The sequence below is a fragment of the Rhinatrema bivittatum genome, chromosome 2 (genome assembly GCF_901001135.1).
Source record: "Rhinatrema bivittatum chromosome 2, aRhiBiv1.1, whole genome shotgun sequence".
Taxonomy (NCBI): Eukaryota; Metazoa; Chordata; class Amphibia; order Gymnophiona; family Rhinatrematidae; genus Rhinatrema; species Rhinatrema bivittatum.
The window spans coordinates 515,405,550-515,415,513 of NC_042616.1; the positions used below are offsets into that span (position 1 = coordinate 515,405,550).

The following is a 9,964-nucleotide window of genomic DNA, read 5'->3' on the forward strand; positions in this document are numbered from 1 at the left end:
ACTCCAGGGACATATTTTAATATATAAACTCTTACCCAAATTAGGTAAGGAGGTACATCAACAAGACAACTGAAACATTAACTAAGTTAATATTCAATAGAAATTGTTAGTAATTTTTAGGCCTTTTTTAGAGAATTGAGCCCGAAGGATTAAACAGGATGTTACATTAGGTCAAACTGGTTGGAGAGAATTCTGCTTTGAACTAGGAATGGAAGAATAAATCAGTAATCTGCAAACTGAAAACAGAACACTAATTAAGTTAATTTGACGGGGAGGTGGGGAACTAGATTGATAATTTATGTTCCAGTTTCATTTTTTAAGAACAAAAGAACATGCCATACTGGGTCAGACCAAGGGTCCATCAAGCCCAGCATCCTGTTTCCAACAGTGGCCAATCCAGGCCATAAGAACCTGGCAAGTACCCAAAACTAAGTCTATTCCATGTTACCATTGCTAGTAAAGCAGTGGCTATTTTCTAAGTCAACTTAATTAATAGCAGGTAATGGACTTCTCCTCCAAGAACTTATCCAATCCTTTTTTAAACACAGCTATACTAACTGCACTAACCACATCCTCTGACAACAAATTCCAGAGTTTAATTGTGCGTTGAGTAAAAAAGAACTTTCTTCAATTAGTTTTAAATGTGCCACATGCTAACTTCATGGAGTGCCACCAGTATTTCTATTATCCGAAAGAGTAAATAACCGATTCACATCTACCCGTTCTAGACCTCTCATGATTTTAAACACCTCTATCATATCCCCCCTCAGCCGTCTCTTCTCCAAGCTGAAAAGTCCTAACCCCTTCAGTCTTTCCTCATAGGGGAGCTGTTCCATTCCCCTTATCATTTTGGTAGCCCTCCTCTGTACCTTCTCTATCGCAATTATATCTTTTTTGAGATGCGGCGACCAGAATTGTACACAGTATTCAAGGTGCGGTCTCACCATGGAGCGATACAGAGGCATTATGACATTTTCCGTTTTATTCACCATTCCCTTTCTAATAATTCCCAACATTTGTTTGCTTTTTTGACTGCCACAGCACACTGAACCGATGATTTCAATGTATTATCCACTATGACGCCTAGATCTCTTTCTTGGGTTGTAGCACCTAATATGGAACCTAACATTGTGTAACTATAGCATGGGTTATTTTTCCCTATATGCATCACCTTGCACTTATCCATATTAAATTTCATCTGCCATTTTGATGCCCAATTTTCCAGTCTCACAAGGTCTTCCTGCAATTTATCACAATCTGCTTGTGATTTAACTACTCTGAACAATTTTGTATCATCTGCAAATTTGATTATCTCGCTTGTCGTATTTCTTTCCAGATCATTTATAAATATATTGAAAAGTAAGGGTCCCAATACACATCCCTGAGGCACTCCACTACCCACTCCCTTCCACTGAGAAAAATTGTCCATTTAATCCTACTCTCTGTTTTCTGTCTTTTAGCCAGTTTGCAATCCAGGAAAGGACATCGCCACCTATCCCATGACTTTTTACTTTTCCTAGAAGCCTCTCATGAGGAACTTTGTCAAACGCCTTCTGAAAATCCAAGTATACTACATCTACCAGTTCACTTTATCCACATGTTTATTAACTCCTTCAAAAAAGTGAAGCAGATTTGTGAGGCAAGACTTTCCCTGGGTAAAGCCATGCTGACTTTGTTCCATTAAACCATGTCTTTCTATATGTTCTGTGATTTTGATGTTTAGAACACTTTCCACTATTTTCCCTGGCACTGAAGTCAGGCTAACCGGTCTGTAGTTTCCCGGATCGCCCCTGGAGCCCTTTTTAAATATTGGGGTTACATTTCCTATCCTCCAGTCTTCAGGTACAATGGATGATTTTAATGATAGGTTACAAATTTTTACTAATAGGTCTGAGATTTAATTTTTGAGTACCTTCAGAACTCTGGGGTGTATACCATCTGGTCCAGGTGATTTACTACTCTTCAGTTTGTCAATCAGGTCTACCACACCTTCTAGGTTAACCGTGATTTGATTAACCTTCTCCAGTACGGGTACCTCCCCAACATCCTCTTCAGTAAACACCGAAGCAAAGAAATCATTTAATCTTTCCTTGATGGCCTTATCTTCTCTAAGTGCCTCTTTAACCCCTCGATCATCTAACAGACCAACTGACTCCCTCACAGACTTTCTGCTTCGGCTATATTTTTAAAAGTTTTTACTGTGAGTTTTTGCCTCTTTTCAAATTTTCTCTTACCCTGTCTTATCAATGTCTTACATTTAACTTGCCAACGTTTATGCATTATCCTATTTTCTTCTGTTGGATCCTTCTTCCAATTTTTGAATGAAGATCTTTTGGCTAAAATAGCTTCTTTCACCTCCCCTTTTAACCATGCCGGTAATCGTTTTGCCTTCTTCCCACCTTTCTTAATGTGTGGAATACATCTGGACTGTGCTTCTAGAACGGTATTTTTTAACAATGACCACGCCTCTTGCACACTTTTTACTTCTGTAGCTGCTCCTTTCAGTTTTTTTCTAACATTTTTTCTCATTTTATCAAAGTTTCCCTTTTGAAAGTTTAGCACAAGAGCCATGGATTTGCATACTGTTCCTCTTCCAGTCATTAATTCAAATTTGATCATATTATGATCACTATTGCCAAGCAGCCCCACCACCGTTACCTCTCTCACCAAATCCTGTGCTCCACTGAGAATTAGATCTAAAATTGCTCCCTCTCTCGTCGGTTCCTGAACCAATTGCTCCTTAAAGCTATCATTTATTCCATCCAGGAATGTTATCTCTCTAGCGTGTCCCGATGATACATTTACCCAGTAAATATTGGGGTATTTGAAGTCTCCCATTATTAACGCACTACCAATTTGGTTAGCTTCCCTAATTTCTCTTAGCATTTCACTGTCCGTCTCACCATCTTGACCAGGTGGACAGTAGTATACTCCTATCACTATAGTCTTCCCCAACACTCAAGGGATTTCTACCCATAAAAATTCAACTTTGCATTTAGTCTCATGCAAGATGTTTATCCTGTTGGACTCTATTGTCATCCCGGACATAAAGCGCCACACCGCCTTCCGGGTGCTCCTCTCTGTTATTGTGATATAATTTGTACCCCGGTATAGCACTGTCCCATTGGTTGTCCTCCTTCCACCATGTCTCTGAGATGCCAATTAAGTCTATGTCATCATTCACTGCTATCAAATCGAAAATCAATGCACCATTAATATCTTTCATCCACATAATCAATGTTCGCTATATATGCTCAAAAAATGAGTCATACAATGATCTAAATAATTTCACAATAGGCTCTGGAGTCTCTTCTGACTCCTAGTGCCAACATTTATAACAAGAAAAAAAATTTTGAAAGGATAGAGGAAGGGTTTCATATATTAGAGTATTAAACCCCCATGGGTGAACTCGTGCATAATCATCAACCAAACCTCCTCCATCCAATATTTTAGTCAATTATCACATACACCATAAGTGAAACTGCATATTTTTCTTTTAAAGTATTTTTGTGCCAAAAATTATTTAAAAAGCACAGATTATGCACAGATTATGCACAGAACAAGTTCACCCATGGGGGTTTAAAACTCTAATATATGAAACCCTTCCTCTATCCTTTCAAAAAAAAGTTATTGTTATAAATGTTAGCACTAGGAGTCAGAACAGACTCCAGAGCCTATTGTGAAATTATTTAGATCATTGTATGACTCATTTTTTGAGCATATATAGTGAGCGCTGATTATGTGGATGAAAGATATTAATGGGGCATTGATTTTCAATTTGATAGCATAGTATAATTCCCCATAAATTTTGGTGCTTTTGAGTTTGGGTGATCATTCACTGCTATACATTCTAATTCTCCCATCTTACTTCTTAGACTTCTGGCATTAGCATACAAACATTTCAAAGTTTGTTTTTTGTTTGTATTTTCATTCTGCTTTTTAATTCATTAGGATAAGTTGCAATTTTTTAGCTCAGGTGAGTTTTTAGTTACAGGCACTTGGATTACTTTTCTTATTATTGGAACCTCACTGTCGGGATGCCCTAATTCTAATGCATCATTAGTATCCTTTGAAGATACTTCTCTCCGAACCATGCACTGCTGAGCGACTGTCGGCTTTCCCCTTTGTTCTAGTTTAAAAGCTGCTCTATCTCCTTTTTAAAGGTTAGTGCCAGCAGTCTGGTTCCACCCTGGTTAAGGTGGAGCCCATCCCTTCAGAAGAGACTCCCCCTTCCCCAAAAGGTTCCCCAGTTCCTAACAAAACTGAATCCCTCTTCCTTGCACCATAATCTCATTCATGCATTGAGACTCTGGAGCTCTGCCTGCCTCTGGTGACCTGCGCCTGGAACAGGGAGCATTTCAGAGAATGCTACCCTGGAGGTTCTGTATTTAAACTTTCTACCTAAGAGCCTAAATTTGGCTTCCAGAACCTCCCTCCCTCATTTTCATATGTCATTGGTGCTCACATGTACCATGACAGCCGGCTCCTCCCCAGCACTGTCTAAAATCCTATCTAGGTGACGCGTGAGGTCCGCCATCTTCGCACCAGGTAGGCATGTTACCAGGCGATCCTTACGCCCACCAGCCACCCAGCTATCTACATTCCTAATAATCGAATCACCAACCATGACGGCCAACCTAACCTTTCCCTCCTGGGCAGTAGGCCTTGGGGAGATATCCTCAGTGCGAAAGGACAATGCATCACCTGGAGAGCAGGTCCCTTGCTACAGGATCCTTTCTTGCTGCACCAGGTTGATGCCCTCCAATCATGAGACCTTCTTCCTCCAAGGCAGCACCAGGGCTGCCAGTCTGAAGTTGGGACATGGCTACTATGTCCCTGAAGGTCTCATCTATATACCTCTCTGTCTGCCTCAGCTCCTCCATGTCTGCCACTCTAGCCTTCAGAGATCGGACTCATTCTCTGAGAGCCAGGAGCTCTTTGCATCACATGCACATGTACAACTTCTCACAGGCGGGTAAAAAATCATACATGTGACACTCAATGAAAAAAAGGCTGGGAAGCCCCCCTCTTGCTGCTGGGCTGCTGCCTTCATGTCAATTTTATTCAGTTCCTAGTTAAGTTTTAGGTTGCTATGGGAGTAGGAATGTGTCTAATTAACGTCCTTTAAATGTATTAGTGAATTCACTATGGGGCGGATTTTAAAAGGGCCGCGCGCGTAAATCCGGAAGGATTTACGCGCGCGCGTGTTAAGCCCTGGGACGCGCGTAAGTCCCGGGGCTTTCGAAAAGGGGCAGGAGGGGGCGTGTCCGGGGGCGTCCTGCGGCATTTCGGGGGCAGGCCCGGGGGCGTGGCACCGGCTTGGGGGCATGGTCGAGGCCTCCGGACCAGCCCCCGGGACCGGAGAACGGAGCGGGGATGCCGGCGACGCGTGCAAAGTTAGCAGGCGTAACTTTGCCGACAAAGGTAAGGGGTGGGTTTGGTAGGGGAAGGGGGGGAAGGGGGGGAAGGGTGGAGAAAACTTCTCTCCGAGGCCGCTCCGAAATCGGAGCGGCCTCGGAGGGAACATGCAGCTCGCGCTGGGCTCGGCGCGCGCAGGTTGCACAAATGTGCACCCCCTTGCGTGCGCCGACCCCGGATTTTATAAGATACGCGCAGCTATGCGCATATCTTATAAAATCCGGGGTCAGCATACTTTTGTTCGCGCCTGGTGCGCGAACAAAAGTATGCGCTCGTGTATCTTTTGAAGATCTACCTCTATATGTCTGGTAGTGGCCTACAAGGGACTGATCAAACTCTCAATAAAGTTTGTTTTTTGTTTTTGGGGTTTTTTTTGTGAAAGTGGCACCTGCCTATAAATTAAAGGATGAGCTAGGGGTGGGTGGGCAAGGGGTGGGAGGGTTGGGAAATCCAAACAGTCTAACTTCAGTTAGTCAGCCAGAGTGACTCACTGCTCTCTTGATTATCAAATGTTGGTACCTAATCAAACCAAATCACACTAGCTCAACACCTTTCCAAGGTGAGTAACTGAACTGAACTTTTCAACCTTTTTACTTAGGTATACACTGCTCCTAGCTTATTTCTAGCTTCTGGCTACTTTTTTTTTTTTTTTAATACAAACACTCAGTTCTGCTTACTAGTTGCCATACAGACTTTTAAAAATAAACACACTAACTACTGCTTACTAGCTGCCTTACTGACTGACTATTTTTCCATCTTTGATGCCTCAATAAACATTTTGTTAATGTAGTCCTCATTATCCCAGATGCTTCTTAGCCTATTTTCTGAAGAAGTTGACCCTCAGACATCTTTTGCATTGAAATGTTTCCTTACTTTGGATCAGGATATCTGTCTAGACAGAAGCAGAAGAAGAAGTAACAGAGGTGACAGTTTTGTTGATACAATGTTTCCTGGCCATCCTTCTTCCACTAGGAGTACTGGTTAGGGATGTGAATCGTGTCCTCGATCGTCTTAACGATCGATTTCGGCTGGGAGGGGGAGGGAATCGTATTGTTGCCGTTTGGGGGGGTAAAATATTGTGAAAAATCGTGAAAAATCGTGAAAAATCGAAAAATCGAAAAATCGCAAAACCGGCACATTAAAACCCCCTAAAACCCACCCCCGACCCTTTAAATTAAATCCCCCACCCTCCCGAACCCCCCCCAAATGACTTAAATAACCTGCGGGTCCAGCGGCGGTCCGGAACGGCAGCGGTCCGGAACGGGCTCCTGCTCCTCAATCTTGTTGTCTTCAGCCGGCGCCATTTTCCAAAATGGCGGCGAAAAATGGCGGCGGCCATAGACGAACACGATTGGACGGCAGGAGGTCCTTCCGGACCCCCGCTGGACTTTTGGCAAGTCTCGTGGGGGTCAGGAGGCCCCCCACAAGCTGGCCAAAAGTTCCTGGAGGTCCAGCGGGGGTCAGGGAGCGATTTCCCGCCGCGAATCGTTTTCGTACGGAAAATGGCGCCGGCAGGAGATCGACTGCAGGAGGTCGTTCAGCGAGGGTTCCGGCGCCTCGCTGAACAACCTCCTGCAGTCGATCTCCTGCCGGCGCCATTTTCCGTACGAAAACGATTCGCGGCGGGAAATCGCTCCCTGACCCCCGCTGGACCTCCAGGAACTTTTGGCCAGCTTGTGGGGGGCCTCCTGACCCCCACGAGACTTGCCAAAAGTCCAGCGGGGGTCCGGAAGGACCTCCTGCTGTCCAATCGTGTTCGTCTATGGCCGCCGCCATTTTTCGCCGCCATTTTGGAAAATGGCGCCGGCTGAAGACAACAAGATTGAGGAGCAGGAGCCCGTTCTGGACCGCTGCCGTTCCGGACCGCCGCTGGACCCGCAGGTTATTTAACTCATTTGGGGGGGGTTCGGGAGGGTGGGGGATTTAATTTAAAGGGTCGGGGGTGGGTTTTAGGGGGTTTTAGTGTGCCGGCTCACGATTCTAACGATTTATAACGATAAATCATTAGAATCTCTATTGTATTGTGTTCCATAACAGTTTAAGACGATATTAAAATTATCGGACGATAATTTTAATCGTCCTAAAACGATTCACATCCCTAGTACTGGTACCTGTTGAGAGAAATGAGAAAGACCTACCAAAGTCCTACCTTTTCCTCAGATTTCCTGCAAGTAAATTTAGTTTACCTATTTTCTGTGAAATTGGTCTTCTACCTTCATACTCAGACACTCTATTTGTGGTCCTGTTAGCTTGCTGACATGTTTCTTTGAAGTATGGAGTGGTTTATCTTTTCCTTCCAGAATACAATATACATGTATGTATTTATGAGTTGTACTGTTTAGTGTGAAATCCATATAGAACCTTGAAGCTTAGGGAACAACCTAGCTCAGACAAACAAAAAATAATTACCTCAAGAATCATTAACATATTACCAATCTAGCTCCCTGTCAAATTAACTTAATTATTGTTCTGTTTTCAGTTTGCAGATGGCCTAAAATGGATTACTGATTTATTCTTCTATTCCTAGATCAAAGCAGAATTCTCTCAAACCAATCCCAAGTAATTTGACCTAATGTAACACCCTAGTCCTTCTGGCTGAAATCTCTAAAAAAAAGGTATCAAAGGTGCAGATTTATTTTAAAGGTGGAGCTCATTGAGCCAGAATGTAGAGAATTAATTTTATTAGAGTTTTATTTCATTCTGGATTAGGGAGAAGAGATTCTGAAGGAAGGGGAGAATGTTACATTTTGACAGGGTAATTTTATAACAGCTTGCATAAGGCTGTATTCTGTGTTTAGAAAGTACTTGTAGACCTTATCCCAAATTTTCAAAGCTTTGAAAATTTGAAAAGCTTTCAAATTTTCAAAGCTTTGAAAATTATTGGGTATGAGTATATCTCTGCATGAGGAACAGGTATAAATGTGTATGCATACCTTTATGTGCACAATTTTGAAAATCAAAAGCATACACATAAATGTTTTTCCCACTCAATTTCCTCCCAGAATGCCTCTTTCTAATGTGTATAAAAGTGCCCAAGAAATCCTTTCTGTGCATACCAAAACCCCCCAGATATTTTTCAAAAGCCGATTTATGTGCATAAATGCTTTTGAAAATTCAGCCTTTAATGTGGTAGAGAAAATGTAGGAGGGTGCAAAAGAAGGATGTTTGATCAAGAAGACAAAAGCCAGGGAAGAATGGTTACATATAATGTATATGAAGAATCATAAAATCATAAATCTGCAGATTAAAGGATATAGCATCATTAGGGAATAGGATATCTCTTTGATCTGAGAGTCATCTAAAATTAACTTTAAAAAAAAACTGTACCTGAACAATCTAAAAATCTAAACAAAGTTAACTAAATTCTAAAAACTCTAGAAACTCTTTTTCCCAGGTTTGTTCATCTTTTCTTTACATTCCTCTGCCCTCTCCCTTTCCCCTTCTCCTCTCCTCCCTCATCCCCCAAGTATTCTCTCTACTGCATCCAAAATGTAAAACACTTTCTCCAAAATCTTCTTTATGCAGAATGCAACAGTACTGTAATGAAATTGAAAATTGTCATTGAATCACAATATTCCACCTTTAAAATGAGTCTTCATATTATCCAGCAGCTCTTTCTCTACCTCCACTCCTGTGTTTGTGAGCCAGATGTGGGGACCAAATGCCTATGAGAGCTGAGCTGCTGTGACAGAAACAACTGAAGCTTTGACAATAGCGCATAACTGCCTACAAGTTTCAAACTTCTGATAATTCAGTCATCTTTACTTCTGACAATTCAGTCATATTTATTTCACTATGTTCTTTCTTACTGTAGTTGAAAAGAAAAACAAGTTTTATCAGAAAGTACAAGTTGTTACACTGCTATCTGATTTTTGCACTTGAAAAATATTCTTTACATTATTTTTCCTGCATTGGGGGATAAAAACATTTATTTTAGCCTGAATACTCACTTTTAGTTTGGAGAATGGGTATTGGTTGTCAATATGCATTTCCTCTGTCCCCCTCTCCAACTATCCCCTGCCCTCCCCCCCAACAGACACACAGACACACACACATCACACATACAACACTTGGCAGACAATGTCCCACTGCTTGCTTGGAAACCATTCACAGATGCAATTGCTACTGCCTTCTTTATCTCTCGCAGTCCACAATAGGTATCTTGTATAATATCTAATCGCACAACCAAGACAAAATACCCAATTCCAAATTGTCCTCTCTCAAGCATTTTTTCTGTGGTTGAAGTGTTATCTGGTTGCAGTAAGTGCAAGTGAAGGGCATGGGACATGCACAAAGGGAAAGTGTAAAGAAGCTATAGCTCATCCAGAGCACACACAATAATCTGATGAGCTTCAGTAAAACAGTTTAACTTGAGGTCAACATTTGTTAGGCTGCCGAGTGATTTACAATATATAGCAGCTGGTGAAACTGGAAGCATTTTTCAGAATTAGGAATACAGCACGTACAAATTAAAAATAGTGGAAAATTTGGGGGGAAAAAAAGAACCTTTCTGTTTCAGGGTTCATCCCTTTCAGTGTACTGTATC

The 9,964-nt window shown here is 42.0% G+C and overlaps 1 long non-coding RNA gene across 1 annotated transcript in view; it reads right to left on the reverse strand.

Annotated features, from left to right (window-relative positions):
- Positions 1-9,429, reverse strand: part of LOC115086197 — a 49,745-nt gene extending 40,316 nt beyond the window's left edge. Inside the window, exon 1 of the long non-coding RNA XR_003855144.1 lies at positions 9,369-9,429. This is a non-coding gene — a long non-coding RNA (uncharacterized LOC115086197). The remainder of the gene's footprint in view (positions 1-9,368) is intronic.
- Positions 9,430-9,964: the final 535 nt, after the last annotated feature.